The following is a 17,328-nucleotide window of genomic DNA, read 5'->3' on the forward strand; positions in this document are numbered from 1 at the left end:
TCACAGAGCCCTAGTATAAAACACTTGGTAAACAGATTTTAATTATGCATTAATTGAAAGTGGAAATTTAATTGTTTTTTATATGGAAAAAAAATATGCTTCAAAACATATACTAGGATACATAGAGATCAATATTGTAAATAAAATTTGATTAAGTATGCTAAGAACAGCAAAAAAAATATATATAGTTCATAAATAGATGGTTACCAGACAGTTTAAAGTAAACAAAAACATAAGGAAATGTATGCAAGAATAGTAAGATTTATATGTCTTTCTCTTTAGTACATTTAAATGGTTAGTAATTATACTTAATGTGTACTAGGTAGTTCTACCTTTATGAAAGAGTAAAAATGACCATAATAGAGAGGAGGGGGGAAAAAAAAAAAGAGAGAGCGCACTGGTAGTGCTATGAGTTTCTACAGCTTTGTCAGATAGAACAGACTTACACTATCATGGAAAAATCTCTTATTTGAAACATGATCAGGATCTGGTCAGGTAGACTTTGAAATGAGCCTAGGCTATTTGGGAGTACTAATTAGAAGATTCATTGATCTGTCCCAACTTCTATACCTGTGTCAAAGTAGAGGCTTGTCAAGGAGGATAGAAAATACACTATTATTTCTTAAACATTTGTTTTCCTTTAGGAAGGAGGAGAAAGGATATCCAGAACAGACCTCTGGCTTATTTTTCTATCATTATTTATTTATTTATTTATAAAAGAAGAATAACCTTAATCCTCAAATTAAGAAAAGGACCAACTTCTAAATGTTTGTTTTATTTTGAATGGCACCTGACCCTTGAAAGTGGGCTTCTTGTAAAAACATTACAGGCTGTTCTCCCTACATTTAGTCTTATTAATGATGTAAAATGTACCAAAGACTTTATATCAGGACCCTTTTTTTTGTGATATATTCATTAGTTGTAAAACAATATTTTGCTGATTAGTTATAAAAGTATTTCACAGCATGGTATGTTCAACAGATATTTTCTCACTTGAAAGAGAAAATAGTAATTTCAAATAGAAAATAAGAACCAGTAGCTGCTGATATGCACTAAGAGGTATCACGTTAGTATGACTTGCAATGCCACATCAGGCAGAAGGTTGAAGGTCGGGCTCTGGGGGCAGCTGTGAAGTTCTGAAGGAGCCGATTCAATAAAGAAAACCACAGCGCTGTGTGCAGGGGAGATTTATTGCCAGACCAGTGGATCCGCATCTGCTCTCTTCGGTTTCATATGGATCCAAAATATGGGTTTTGGATTGCTTATCAGCACATGACTTAGGATATTGAGAAACAATTCCCATCTGAGCTTGTTTCACTCTATCTTGTGTAGGTAGATCGTTTATCTTGTCACAAGGCACAGACACAAAAAGCGCTGTGGGACTGTGATTTCATCAGTCTGGATAAGGTTTGTTTGCACACAGAAACGTTGATTTCTGTGCTAAGTTGCTGAGAGCATAGTGGGGAACAACGCATGACGTAGCTAAAGCTGGTTTGAAGGAAACAAGCTGATGCCACTGAGAAGCTTCCTGCATGTGTCATCCATCTGCCCCAGCAGCTACCGAGGGAAAAAGGCCTGCTTGCTTCTCTTCTTGTTCTAGCAATGACCTGTAAACAGTTTGAAAACTTTAGCATACTTAAATAATTTTGGGGCTCCTGGAGTAGTTAAGAGACTGCTTATTAATACAAATGTAAGTATCTTTTAATTAAAACTTCCTCAGGAATAATAAATACATATACTTTCTAAAAAGAACACCAGGTAAAAAGTAAAATATCTTGTGAGGCCTAGTATTAGAAATTAGTTTTGTTTAAAAAGTAACTTTACACAAAGAGAACCGCATTCACATTGTAATAAAGATAAAGATAATCAGAATCTGTCAATACTTGCATACAAATTCATGTAAGGTCTGATCTGATGCTTTAAAAAAGACCAACTTATTTCTCTTACAACCATTTTAAAACAAAGAAAATATTTATTTCCACTTTTTTTTTTTTTAACAAAGTGCATTTTAATGGCACTGCTCCACTGTAACTTGATTTGATGGTAGTGAAAGTTACTATAGTGAGCACATCTGATACTTGAAAATATGTTTTGAATTAACTTGGTTTGTTTGTTGCTGGGGTTTTTGTTTCCTTTTCTTTTTCAAAGGCACAGTGCTTCTTGAAGATTTCTAAAATTCCTGGGGAATGTGCTCAAAGGATTTTTTTTTTTTTTTTTTTTTTGGGGGGGGGGGGGTAAACATTCCCAGAAGATTGTTTTAAAGATATTTCCCTTCAGGGTTGGCAGGTGTGAGGATGAAATATCCAAGCCTTTCTGCAATATCAGGTTTAGAATTTCTTAAGGGAAGGAGACTGCAACCAAGATGGTTAATAGTTCAGTAAACCCTTTAAAGCCAGGATGTTAGCAGGGAAAACTGAGGAATCAGTGCAAGATGAAGCCCGTTCTGACTTCAGCTTCTCTACTGCAGCTGTAAAGTTCTGAAAAAACGAGATCAGAGTATGTAAGGCAGACTCAGAGTTTGGGAAAGGCTGTGCAATGAAGTGTTCTAGTGTTTCCTCTTCACCCTCTGATGTTCAGAGAGAGGTGTTCCTCTAAAGCTGGGTGAGGTCTGCCATGTTTTCCTGAAACCATTGCAGTGGCCCCTGATGGCTCGGTTGCAAGGACAGCAGTGTGCAGTGGGGTCCCAGCAGCCCCCAGAGGCCAACGTTCTTGCCTGGTCTGGTGTTGCAGCTTCTTATCTTCTCTTGTGTTTTTGCAGTTTCTCTACTACTAGGACTGTCACTCCAACAGGTAGCATAAAATGTGTTGATTTGCGTTCCTAGTGTAAATGAAGTTTAAAAAAAAAAAAAGACAATGTTTAACCTAATGGTACCTTGTAAATTAAAACTGTCATATTTTGGTTCTTCTCACTTATTAGTAGACATATAAATACAACATTCAGGAAAGATGCAATGACCAAATTCAGATATGTAGGAGTGATATGATCTGTGTACTACACTGAATTCTTACAGTGATAAGATTACCTGACATAAACACAGTGATGTTATGGAAAACTCACTAAATTAAAAGCAAACTATGCCATTGTTGCTTTGGCTTTTTGATCAAATATTTCAAGCAATTAATAGACTTTCCCGCACAAACACAACATCCAGCTTATGATTTTAGAAAGACTGTATCTCTGAAATACCTCAAAATACAACACTCTAAATTCTGTCTGGTTTTCAAACCAAATGGAAAGCTATTTCTGTTTGTATTAATCATCCTGGCAAATAAAATTCCTCTCTGTACATTACCACATAAAAGCTACAGCTTTTCTTTTTCTTTGAAACTTCTTTTCCTTTTCCTGATGTGCTTCTCTCTCATATGGGGGGAGGGGGAAGCTTTTTTTTTTTTTTTTTTGCACTTCTGGTATCTCAGAGATGATAGTGTTGCCAGCTGCCACTACATGGCGGGATAGTTTTTTGTGATTTGGACACCTGTCAGCAAGAAACTGAAAACCACACAATGCAAACAGCTGTCATGCGTAATGATTAAATATTATCACGCAATAAGCGACTAGGACATGTTTCTCTTTTTGTATTGCACTACGAAATAAATGATGTAAGTGAATCATTTTGTGATATCCTCCAGCATTTGACATGCACTGTCAAGTGTTTCATAAATAAAAGGAAGGCTACTTTACCAACTTCTTGTTTTATTAGATTTAAAAATGCTTTTGTTATCTAGAGTGCTACAGAAGGTGCTTTCTTCCACTAGTCCTGCATGCTCAAAACCAACTGTGTATTTTCCAGGACATGCTATAATGTATGTCCATGTGTGTCAGACTGGAATTGAGCCAGCATCTTATCCATCAGCATTAAAAGCATGACAGGGAGCTGTTCTCTGTGTGTGTGTCTGTAGACCAGAATGTTATTGCACAGTATTCCAGATCTACTTGTATTTATACAATTCTGTTGCAAATGCTCCCAGTGTAATTAAAGTCAGCATTTCTAATCTGAAAGTCAAGCCATACTAACCCTCCTTGCCCTCTGCATACATTTCATATACAACTTTCATGCATTTTCTAAGTTTCAGGGTGCATTCTAGAATAGGCTGTTCTCACCCACTTTGTTTACTGTTTTATAAGTTGTTATATATAGGGTTTTCATATGTCATTGGAAGATAGAAGTTGAAAATACTGAATAATGTTCAGAAATGCAATGTAACATGATAATCATTAAAATAAAAATTTTAAACGACATAAGAAACAGTAATACAATTATCACTACTCAGTTTACTCTGGGGTAGTAGAGCACTTCATATGACACTTTTCTTAAATTTTCTATACAGAGAGCAGCGCTTTGCAAAATTAGTGGAAAGAAATTGTATGACTTCCTTGTTGTCATTGACACCGTGCCTCTGTCTGCTTGTCTAGAAAATCTTTGCATCCCGGAGGGTTACGTCAAGGGTGGAGCATGGCAAGCTAATTCACATCTTGTTTTAAAGCTATCTTCAACAGTTTGACTTTGGGAACGTTCCAAAATACATCCATTTATACAGGTTGCCACAGATGATTTAGTGGATAGGGAGGGCCATGTTTTAGTTTGATTTCTGTTTCATTTAATTTCTGTTTTTATAATTTGTAGTGAATAAAACCAAGAGGTCTAGTTTACAGATGTTTTTTCTTCTGTGCCAATATTGACCAAAATGATTATAACAATAGATTTATTGTTTAGACTTGACAAAATAAGCTGTGTATTTCTAATCCCTTCACTAAGGGAAGGTTTAATACTGAAGTGAGGGGGTGGGAAAGATGAAAGCAACAGCGTTGTGTGAACTTGAAAGTAGACCAGCTGTAACCTCACAGGAATGTGAAGTCTAGTGAACTTGACGGTATCCTTTCACTGATGTCTGTGCCATTTTCTCAAAAATCAGTGGATAATGTTTGTTCTACTAGTCTGCAGACTTTTTGTCCCATTTGTTTGGGCAGCGTGAGACGGTCCCATAAAATACAGCCTTCTACAGGCTTCAGTGCTGCACTTTGTCAAGCACACCATCTAAAAAAACAATTGTTTATGGATTGTTTGTCCTTCCTTCTCCTTTTGCTCTCTAGCTGGAAATAAATGATGGGAATTATTAAACAATGAATTTATTTATTTGTAGTAAACTGCATCAATTGAAAAAGCCTTGTTGGAAAACGAGCTTTTATTACCGCTTGAGATGTTGATTTTGTTACTGCTGGGAGTGGTTTAAAAACCAGAGCACGGCTGTACAGTTTGCTACAAATATGTGGATAATTTAAGTGATTGTGTTGATCTGTGCAGGCTCATTCAAAAAGTAAGTCTCTATTTATCTGGTTTTAGGATTTTTGCTTGTATTCCCAGGCATAGCTCCTTAGGGAAGAGAAAGTGTTGACTCCTCAGTGATGCCATTCTTCACATTGAAGGGTTACACATTTTGAGGAGGATAATAAATGTGCCCTAAGTGACAGAGCTGACATCTAGAAATCTGGAAGTGTTTTTGAATAAGCTATTCACAGGGTACAGCTAGGTTTTCATGTGAATCTATAATACGTTAGACTGAGTCAGTTCTAATTCATTTCTATACAGATTATACCTTCCTAAGCTTAATTACTATTCTTTTCCTAATATGTCCCTGAAGAGCTGCTATTTTACTGCAATTACTGCAAATGAAAAGGAGAATAAAATTCAGTGACAGTAAACTAGGCTCCTCAACCTTACATATTCATTTTGGGGTTCTTTTTTTTTTTTTTTTTTTTTTTCCTTTGCTGAATGAAAGACAGCTCCTGGTTCATTATGAATTTAACAATCAATCTCTTGAGAGCCATAGAACCAAATCCTTTCCTGGTAATGTTTTACTGACATTATTAGAGAAAGATATTGTTGAATTAAATTCATTTATTTTTTTGTTACGGTGGGTTTAGGATACTTTTCAAATACTAAACATTAAACAGTGTTTTTGATGTAGATTCAATCACTGGTTTTATCTCCTGAGTTTTTTTTTTTTTTTTTTTTTTTTTTTTTTGGAACAGTCTAGAGTAGAATTATTAGATAAAAATTTTAATGGTGCATTCATTAACACAATTATTTTAAATATCTTCAATTAGTGGTAAGTATCTGTGTGGAATGTACATCTGGAATGTAATTAGTAAATGAAATTGAGGCTTTACAGAATGACTACAGATTTAATACAGGTATATACATGATACAGTCTAAACTCCGAAGCAAAATCAGTGATAAGATTTGAAATCCTGACCACAGCTGGTAAGAAAGCTGATGAACTTCCAGCAAAGATAGTCTAAACCTTAAACTTTTCAAATGTGGGTTGGTCAGACTTGAGACATCAGAAGAACATAGGTGGTCCTATGTGTTACAAAAGAAAAATAGAAAACACTTCTTTAATATGTATGTATGTATTTCAAAGAGCTGTAGGAAGGAACCAGTTCTTTAGTCAGGCTCTAGCCTTGTTTTTTTTTCCACCTGTGATTAACAGTAAGTAGGGTTTCAGAATGACCTAGGCTCTACTATGAAGGGAAAAAAAATAAGAACAAGAAACATAATGAATATGCAAAATGTCCTCCTTCTTTTCACCTCGGGAACTTTTTTTTTTTTTTTTTTCAACTGACAACAAACAGGGCAATAGCTGTTTTAAAATTTATTTCTTGGTTTCTTGGTATCAAATAATTGTTTTGTATGGCACCTGTTTATGTAAGTGGAAAGCCACATAAATGGAAAGGAGTCTTAACTGTTTCAGTCTTTGGCTAGCAAGATTTCTGGTCAGTAAAGGTGTTGTTTTTTTTCTCTCTGTTTTCATTCACTTGATATAGTGTCCTCAAAGGTAGCAGTTAAGACATCTGCTAGAATAACAAATTGCTAAGGTTACATTTGTAATAGAAAAATTCTCAGGCAGAAGAAATTACTTGATATGATTATTGTCAAAAGCAGATTTGTTAAGAAATATATTGCTTTCATTCAAAAACCTTCTCTTCTGGAGTATAAGATGCCCAAGATTAATTTTCTGCAAAATTATTAACCGGGTTTAATTAGTCTAGGTGACTTTGTAATTTCTTAAAATATAGAAATAGCTGATGAAATTTATCTAGTCAGGCAACTCAGCATTTTTTTAAAAGGCTATACTTTTTCATTGTGATATTTTATTATTAGGGTAGAAACAATTTATTTAGAGTAAAATTAGGAGTCTTATGCTATGAGGCTTAGATTGGTAGGCATTTTGGGACCACAGCTATTTTAGTGATTAGTCACAGATGTTCAAGAACATACTTTGTGTTAACACCAAGTCAGATTCAGTTTGAGACTCTGAAGGTAACTTTATAATCACTTCTGTATATTGCCGTGTAGCAGACAGTAAAATAATGCATTTTGTTTAGGCTTGAGGTACTATTTTTTGCATTCATCAATGTTTATATAGGTTCCCATCTTCAATTTGTAAAAGACACACAGGTTGCTTATGCTGAGGGTCTGAAGTTGAAAGCTGTAAATAATTGCATTTGTGTTGCAATTGAGAAGCACTGTCTGATTTCAGAATTAGGGGGCAGGCGTAATCCAAAGTACGCTGGATAAGAATTGGTCATTCACTGATACCTTCTCCTCATTGCTGTGTCCTCATGTGCTACCTTATTGGCCAATTAACTTCAGAAAACTATTCTCCTTACCTTACTGCACTCAAAGAATGCTCACAAGGTGGAATTAGTATCAGAACAATGTGTTTTTTGTAACTTCTCATCTCAGATCACTTCCAATTTCTGATTTATAAAGACAATCCTACAGCATTACAGTTGTAAGGTGTTTACGAGCTTACAGTCCAACAGTTTGATGTGATTTAAATGCAAAAGTTCTCAAAAATGTTGTTGTAGATTATGGTCACCACAATAGAGGAGTGATGTTAATGGCAGAATTTGGGTCATGGCAGTGTGGTGTCTGTATGGACTTAAGCTTTACATTCTCTTAGGTTCTCTCACTGTGATTGTAGTACAGCTGTTGGGGTGTAGAAGGACACCTAGGGTAGGTTATTGCTTCTCAGATTTTAGGATAGTTAAGAGCTACATTTGTATACAATTCATACTGTGCAAAGAGAAGGATTACCCAGACCATAAAGGAGCATTTTTGTCAGGCAATCATGTAAGTAATTGAGGGAAACCTTGTGAGAAATTATTCTTTTCATCAAATAAATTGGCTATATTTGTGGATCCGGTTCCTATTAAGCTCAACGTTTTAAAAATACTTGGTATTTATATGTGGCTAACTTCACCGTTGTGTTTTTAAGTATCTCAGTGAAATTCTTAAGCAGCAAAAAAGAACATGGTTTGAAACTATTCAAATCTGTATACAGACACTAATTTGTTTCACTGAAGTTGTTGTTCCTCATAACCTGAATGCTGTTTGAAACCAATGTTTTTATACTAGGAGATTAATATAATTTTTTGAATTAGACTGCCTCCAGCTATGACAGAGGGTTTCATGTGACATAAATACCTTAAAAAGGAAAATAAAAAAGAGGAAAGCAATCATATAGTTAATAGGAGTAGAGATCAATATATAATAAAGGAAGAGGTATGTTGTATAAAAACTACAACATCAGCACAAATCAGGAAAGATGATGAATCCCTATGGATAGTGTTAGCATGTGGACTCAGCTATTCTCTGTTGGATAAGCTGCTCAGGCTGTGGTCATACGACTTTTACATAGTCCTTTGCAAATGTTTAATACTTTGTAAAAGTATAGCATTAATAAGTACTAATGTTAGACAAGCTCTGAATGCGTAGGCATAAATTCCTCTGTATTACATCAGGAAATTTAAGCTGAGTTTTCCTTTCAGGAAAACTGACATTAGGCTGTTGTTATTTCTGACGGTAGATGAGTCTTCTGACTCGCATGTGCTGATGAGACCTAGCTGGATGATGGAAACATTTTTAGCTTCATTTCAGCAGAGACTGGGCAGGCTTGAGCTACCACAAGTATTGCAATGTGAGTCTGACCAGCAGTCAAACCAGCAGAGCCCACAGGTTTCCCTCTCCAGCCAAGGGCCTCCTCCGAGCACATGTGCTCTGTGGCAAGGTATAGGAGACTCATGGAGGGCTGCCCCTGGCTCCCTCATTTGACAGTTGTTATCAGCCTGCTAGCAATGAAACCACTCCAAGTGCACAAGGCACCATGCTTAAAGGCTGAGAAAGAAAACAGAAGAATTACTCCTTTGGTCAAACCTCCTAGCTGAATTGCAACTTCGAGAAAGTTTCCTTCAGGTAAACACTTGCTTTTTTTTAGGCACTTGGATCACAGCTGCTGTGTGAATAGATCATTTCGGTGTGTAGACTGTGGATTTGGTACTTGGTTTGATGTTTTTGCTGGGAGGGAGGAGGAGCTAGAGGTAAGGCTGAAAATGAGTTAGCTTAACTGGGAGGCTCCCCCCTCACCCATATAAATGTGTGCTTTAGTAACAGACTAAGTGACTAAGGAAACTATCAGTGACGTGCAAAGGGAGGACAGAAAATTCTGAACAGCAGTGAGCACTTGCTAGGTTGTTTCTATCTCCTCAATGCTTGATGACTCCTCAGTCATTTTCAGCTGTATAGGTCAGGCTTGGTTTTTCCTCTGCCATTTCTAGAGCTTTCAACCCAACTAACCTCTCAAATAAACCCCAGATGATTCATCTATTGCATCTTTCCCTGCCAAAATAGCCATTACATCTAAATCATACTGATTTAGAAAAGCATACTTAACAAAGAATAAGTAATAAATTAAAACGAATCTTGAAAAAACTGTCCTTGATTGTGAATATTGGTGATGGTGGTAGTGTGTAGATCATTTTTGAGTGACAGTGCCCTCAAAATAATTGGTTTGGGTTTTTCTGAGAGCAACAACAACAACAAAGTATTCCTGCTAAAGGAAGGACATAGTACGAGAACCTTCCAAAAGTGAAGCCATCTTCTATTTTAGGGATTAAGTATCCTTAGACTGACAATAATATTTCTGTCATATGATCAATCACCATATGAGTTCTGAGAAATTTCTCATGAGGTTTATTTTCAATGCCAAAGATGAAAAAAAGACTTTCTACTCCTTTGTGGTCTCTTGACTGTGTCATAGAAGTCTTAACTTGATTGCTATTGAGTATGGTTCTATTATTAATAATAAAAGTCTGTGAAGAAGTAACCCCTATTCAAAAGTATAGGGAAAACACTTGCAATAAAGTTTTTTCTGTCTAACTACAGAAATAAAAGCTTCTTTTAGAAAGTCTATTCTGATCAACTATTAAATTTGTATTAAAAATGACAGTCTTTGAAAACACGTAAAGAAAAAAAAAATTACTTCATTACAAATGTTTCTGGAGGAAAAAAAAGGCTAATTAACAAGGCCTGTCTGCAATTAATTAATTGAATTTGGGAAAAAATCCTCTGTTTTGGTATAATCTATTTGCAGCTTTCATTTTATGCTTTCATTTTCTTATGACTTATCTCCTGTTGCATCTCTAGACCTAAAATGTGCATTTTAAATTAAACCTGAGGAATAGTAGTTGTCAAACATCTCAAGTATTGTTTTATATACTTATATAGTATTGTTTTATATACTTATATATATATTCATATATACTTATATATATATTCATATAAATATATATAAATATAGCCCAAACATGTCAAACACCCATCTGTATTTGATCTCAAGTTTACATTAAGACCTCTTATATGCTGTTACAAGTAGAGTGGAAGTAGGAATTGACAGATAAAGTGATATTTGGAAACTTATTCAGTTTGGAACTTAAATCTTAAATCATAAATTAATTTCAGCAACACTACTGTATTCGTGCTTTCCACCTCAGCTTTGGGACACATGACTTCTACTTGCACCTTGAGTTATGACAGGGAGGCAGTGTCTTGAAGATTCTAGAAACTCACTCCAGCGCAGCTTTGAATTTGGGATTATAAGCTTGTTCTGCACTGTTCTGGAGAAATAGGTATGTCCTTTGCTGACTTTACTGGACATTTTCATTTTAACACATTAAAAAAAAAATAATTCTTTGTGCATTGATCTTCTTTGCATTTCTGAAACAGTACAGGGGAAGGGGAGGTACCACTGATTTGAAGAAGCTTTAAGCACTGTCTTTCCCAAGGCTTTTGGGATACAGTCAGTACAGGTAGCTGTACTTATCAGATGTGTATGCAGCTGAGAGTGAACCATGAGTATAGAAGGGATGTGAAGGCAGCTGTAAAGTCCAAGCCATGTTCCAGTCCAGTCCTTGACCAATCCCTGAAAAACTAAAAAGGAAGCCACAGCTCTTGGTCAGAGATTTTAATGTTGCTTACTGCAAGGAAAACCAGCAGCTATATAGCTGTAGAAGGAGTGGTACGTGAACTCCAGAGTTAGAATTTATTACTTCATAATCTATAAAATAATTTCTGTATTCTGCTTGGGAATGGATGACTTGCACATCTCTTACCTTTTGAAGCACCTGTTCTTACTTCAAAGTAAATTGTGCAATTTCAATTTGTGCCTGTACAGACAAAAGGCTGGAAGGGAAGGCACATTAGGTGTTTGTATCAGGGTATGTTTTTTAATGTCAGTACTAAGCAGTTAACAGTGAAGTATTTTAGCAGTTATGAAGCACAGCAGTTCTAGGAGTGAGCACAGTGACATCCTTCAAAAAGAAGGAGCCTTGTTAAGTAGGAAGGTGAGGTTCCAAAGGCAAGTGTGAATAGAGGCCCTTTAAAAACTTCTAAATAGTTAAGTTATATATAAGAAAATATTGCACTTATATTTCATTTTGGTATGTATTTCTTTAATATCCAACTCAGGATATTCTGTGATTCTAAGATTATTTATTTATTTATTTATTTTCAGAAGAATTAAAAAAAATCAGGAGGGGGATTACTTTGTGATTTTATTATTATTTTTTTTTTACAGGGATGAAAGAAAATCTTACTCTACAGTTTGTGCATGTTTTAATTAAGATATGTACAAACCCAGTAATGTTTTAGTATATTAAGAAGAAAACAGATTAAGACACATCTGAAGTTATGCAATTTTTTTTGTTGTTGTTTTCTATGGGCTAACACTGAATGTTTTTTCTTATTGCAGGAAAAGCTTTGCAACTGTTACAAAAATTTTTGATCAAAAGCATTTTAATAGAAATTTCACCAGCATAATAGTATTATCTTTTACTGGATTGTTGAGGTATAAAAGAAGCCTGATATTGCAGCAATTGAAAAATAATATGCAAGTAGTAGAACTTGTTCTAACACCAGATGATAAGAGTGTGTTCTCTCCTGGAATTCTGAATATCATTAAGAAATGCTGAGAATGGAATTTCCAAAGTGCGTTTGAAGTAATACAATATTTATGATGATAAAGAATGTACCATTGGCTTCCTACATAATCCCTTGAGGCTCGTTGGCTGCATAATTAACATAGGTATAAATTAGATTTCAGTAAAATCAGATGATGATTTCATTTTTTAGCAAAAAGACAAAGGCTCTACCAAAAGACAGGCATCAGAAAGCTTGGTAATATATGACTGGCCTCTTTAACTATCTATAAATGACACGTTATCTTATGTCGGGCAATAATGGTGGTGGACTAAAACAGCTATAGCTGATGGCTAAAAGCACGAGATTGCTGACTGTGATAAAAAGTGATTGCTGCAGTCATTGACGAAGAGGTTTGAAAATTGCACTGATTGATTGTTTGCCCTGGTGAACGTGTGGTGTCCCATTAGAATGCTTGATTGTCAGATTCAAAAGTCACTAATTTTCTATGGAATCTAACTTAAAAAGTGGATTTCTCAGCTAAAATTAATTATGCAGTAACATTTGTACATAGCCTACATCTGGGTTTAGAAATTCCTTCTAGGACTGGAATTAGTGAAACCAAACCTTCAAAAATGCCAATCCCTTATATATTACCTTATAATCTGTGACCTCTTATCATGAGGCAACCAACCCATTAAAAGCATACACTTAATTCACTGGTGCTGGCCAGAAGTTTCAGAAGTGGAATAGGTACCGTTTTTTAGAAGCAGAACTAGGATATTTTGAAATTAACTATTGACTCTAGACTTCTGGCTGCTTTCCCAAGGTTACTGACAGTCATATTCATTTCCTTAGGGAGAGACCCTGTTCTGGTTGAAATCAATGGGAATTTTGACACTTCAGTATAGTCAGGAATTCCCGTTAGCCTGAGTTAACATAATGGAATGAAATACCAAAGACAGGTTTAGTCCAAAAATTAAGAATGTTGTTCGTCTGTGAGGTCTGTCTACAAAATAGTTTCTCAATGAGAAACTGCTTGGTATATGTCTCTATCAAATGTCCATAAGGAATAATCTCTGTGCAACATAACATGTATTAAATGAGGTGGTACTTTGTGGCTCATTGAGAAAAAACACAAATTTTTTGTGGTGTTCAAATCAACCATAGCTGCCTAGAAAGTTTTAAGCTCTTTTTAGCAGGTGGAGACTGAGACAGATTCCTTTATAAACTTTAATATTGTCTGTTAATTGCCTTGTGTGGGACTTAAAAATAAATAAGTAAATCAAGGTCGTATTTTTTATTTTTCATTATAAAAAAACAATTATTGACTCCCCTGTCCTTGAAAAAAAGGACAGTGTAAAGATTTATTAGCATTAGAAATTAATATTGATCAAAACTCAGGTGGTGTGTCAATTATTATTAAATTAAGGAATTTTTATATTCCTAAGGTTAAACTAAGTTTTTGCTCTGTGACTGTTGTCATCAAGATTTTGCTTTTCCTAGTTTCATATATGGTGAAAATGTAATTGCAGATGCAGGATTCTAACTAATTCTAAATGAGCTTTGATAAGCGACAGTATCTTCCAGGCAGTTTTAAGACAGATGGAAATGATTATCAAAATCATGCAGGCTGAGTGTTTTTGTTTGTTTGTTTTTAAACAAAAAGATTGAAGTTTTAATGTACATAAAAGATTTGCCTACACAGCTATATTAGTTCTTAGACCTGACTGATATGCTGGCAGATGCACTGATGGTGGATTAACCAGTCATGGTATGTGTATACAGACTGCTTTTGTGTACAGTCGCTCTACAGACCTTATTGATCCTGTATCACCTTCAGGAGACTGGGAAGCCTTTCAAAGAATAGGGAAGCTGTAAGTTGCCACTACCTCTACAGATCACAGTTTCCCCTATTTGTTTCTTGTTAAGGCAGCCTCTGCCCATCTTTGGACAGCCTTGCCACGTAAACCCACTACGTTACCTTATATGATCTTTTATGTACAGCTTCTCCTTCATTACTAAATTTTATCAGTAAAGAATATGGATTTTTGTTAAAAAATTAAACAAAAATCAGCTGCTTAAAAGGGTGATCTTGAATTAAAAAACTTACTGCTTAAGCCTGAAGAATGTCTTTAAAGCATCTTTGCAGAGTTATGTGAAGTACATCAACTTCTGCTTTCTAAAAATAAGCTCTTTCAGACTACAGGGCTAGACAATCAGAGATCCATAGCCAGCCCACAGACCAAGACAGCAATTTAAGTATTTCCAGTTTGACCTGTGTTGAGGGCAAAATAAAATTGTAAGGTTGACAAATATGAGTCTAAAAAGATGAAGGAAAATAAATGCTGTGATGGTTATGACACAGTATTTTTCTCCTGCTGCTGCCAAGGCAGGGGTGGGGGAAGGTGTTTTTATCTTTCTGTGTCTGTTTCCCTTGTATTTCTTTGTCTTAACTGTCAGATTTAGAGATGGAACATCTCTTGAAGACTCCTCAGTATTGAGAAATGTAAAATATTACACACATGCACAAAAAAAAAAAGTCTATCATCAGTAGGGTATTTATTTATTAGAGCAGATAGCTTCAGACTGGGACCAGAGAGCCAAGTTAAATGCTCTCCAAAGGCTGATGGAAGTAGACTTACATATCCCTTTGCAGTGGGTGCCAGATACACGTAAAGGCCGCAGACCAGAACTTATTGTGAATATTTCATGATGGGAATGGAAAATGAAGGATTAGGAGTGGGCATATACAGAGCACTACAGAGTAATTTAGGAGCTGGAAGCCATCGTGCAGCGGGCAGGCTACGACTTGGTTGCCATCACGGAAACGTGGTGGGACCACTCTCGTGACTGGAGTGCTGCGATGCCTGGCTATAGGCTCTTCAGAAGGGACAGGCAGCACAGAAGGGGTGGCGGTGTGGCTCTCTATATAAGAGAGTCTTTCGATGTTGTAGAACTCGAGGCTAGGAATGACAAGATCGAGTCCCTTTGGGTTAGGATCGGCAGGGACAACAAGGCTAGTGTCCTGGTCGGGGTCTGTTATAGACCGCCGAACCAGGATGAGGAGACGGATGAGGAGTTCTACAGGCAGCTGGCAGAAGTTGCGAAATCGTCGGCGCTTGTACTCGTGGGGGACTTCAACTTCCCTGACATATCCTGGAAGCACAACACAGCCCAGAGGAAGCAGTCTAGGAGGTTTCTGGAGAAAGTGGAAGATAGCTTCCTGATGCAGCTGATTAGTGAACCTACCAGGGGTGGTGCCCCGCTAGACCTTCTCTTCACAAACAGAGAAGGACTGGTGGAGGATGTGATTGTCGGGAGCTGTCTTGGGCAGTGACCACGAAATGGTGGAGTTCACTATTCTTGGCGAGGCCAGGAAGGGAACCAGTAAAACCACTGTATTGGACTTTCGGAGGGCTGACTTTGGGCTGCTCAGGACACTAGGTGGTGGGAGGCGGTTCTGAAGGGCAGAGGGGTCCAGGAAGGCTGGGCGCTCTTCAAGAGGCAAATCCTAATGGCGCAGGAGCGGTCTGTTCCCATGTGCCCAAAGATGAGCCAGCAGGGAAGAAGACCAGCCTGGCTGAACAGAGAACTGTGGCTTGAGCTTAGGAAAAAAAAGAGGGTTTATAATCTTTGGAAAAGTGGACAGGCCACTAGGGAGGACTATAAGGATGTAGCGAGGCTGTGCAGGGACAAAATTAGGAAGGCCAAAGCTCATCTGGAGCTCAATCTGGCTACTGCCGTTAAAGATAACAAAAAACGCTTTTATAAATACATCAACACAAAAAGGAGGACTAAGGAGAATCTCCATCCTTTACTGGATGCGGGGGGAAACTTAGTTACAAGAGATGAGGAAAAGGCGGAGGTGCTCAATGCCTTCTTTGCCTCAGTCTTTAGCGGCAATACCGGTTGTTCTCTGGATACCCAGTACCCTGAGCTGGTGGAAGGGGATGGGGAGCAGGATGTGGCCCTCACCATCCACGAAGAACTGGTTGGTGACCTGCTACAGCACTTGGATGTGCACAAGTCGATGGGGCCAGATGGGATCCACCCAAGGGTACTGAGAGAACTGGCAGAGGAGCTGGCCAAGCCCCTATCCATCATTTATCAGCAGTCCTGGCTATCGGGGGAGGTCCCAGCTGACTGGCGGCTAGCAAATGTGACGCCCATCTACAAGAAGGGCCGGAGGGCTGACCCAGGGAACTACAGGCCTGTCAGTTTGACCTCAGTACCAGGGAAGCTCATGGAGCAGATCCTCTTGGGAGTCATCGTGCAGCACTTGAAGGGCAAGCAGGCGATCAGGCCCAGTCATCATGGGTTTATGGAAGGCAGATCCTGCTTGACAAACCTGATCTCCTTCTATGACAAAGTGACGCGCTGGGTGGACGAGGGAAAGGCTGTGGATGTGGTCTACCTTGACTTCAGCAAGGCATTTGACACCGTCTCCCACAGCATTCTCCTCAAGAAACTGGCTGCTCTTCGCTTGGACTGGCGCACGCTTCGTTGGGTTAGAAACTGGCTGGATAGCCGGGCCCAAAGAGTCGTGGTGAATGGAGTCAAGTCCAGTTGGAGGCCAGTCACTAGTGGCGTTCCCCAGGGCTCGGTGCTGGGGCCGGTCCTCTTTAACATCTTCATCAATGATCTGGACGAGGGCATTGAGTGCACCCTCAGTAAGTTTGCAGATGACACCAAGCTATGCGCATGTGTCAATCTGCTTGAGGGTAGGAAGGCTCTGCAGGAGGATCTGGATAGGCTGCACCAATGGGCTGAGGTCAACTGCATGAAGTTCAACAAGGCCAAGTGCTGGGTCCTGCACCTGGGGCACAATAACCCCAAGCAGAGCTACAGGCTGGGAGATGAGTGGTTGGAGAGCTGCCAGGCAGAGAAGGACCTGGGAGTGATGGTGGACAGTCAGCTGAATATGAGCCAGCGGTGTGCTCAGGTGGCCAAGAAGGCCAACGGCATCCTGGCTTGTATCAGAAACAGTGTGACCAGCAGGGCTAGGGAGGTGATCGTCCCCCTGTACTCGGCTCTGGTGAGGCCGCACCTCGAGTACTGTGTTCAG

At 37.9% G+C, this 17,328-nt stretch overlaps 1 protein-coding gene and 1 long non-coding RNA gene across 3 annotated transcripts in view; both read left to right on the forward strand.

Moving 5' to 3' along the window:
* LOC110353149 (uncharacterized) overlaps positions 1–12,034 on the forward strand; it is a 58,225-nt gene extending 46,191 nt beyond the window's left edge. Inside the window, exons 2-3 of the long non-coding RNA XR_002403268.4 lie at positions 10,806–10,972; positions 11,920–12,034. This is a non-coding gene — a long non-coding RNA (uncharacterized lncRNA). The remainder of the gene's footprint in view (positions 1–10,805; positions 10,973–11,919) is intronic.
* The window catches only part of ROBO1 (roundabout guidance receptor 1), a 737,177-nt gene that overhangs the window by 260,453 nt on the left and 459,396 nt on the right, over positions 1–17,328 (forward strand). The gene's annotated exons all lie outside the window — the stretch shown is intronic.

The sequence above is a fragment of the Anas platyrhynchos genome, chromosome 1, assembly GCF_047663525.1.
Source record: "Anas platyrhynchos isolate ZD024472 breed Pekin duck chromosome 1, IASCAAS_PekinDuck_T2T, whole genome shotgun sequence".
NCBI lineage: Eukaryota > Metazoa > Chordata > Aves > Anseriformes > Anatidae > Anas > Anas platyrhynchos.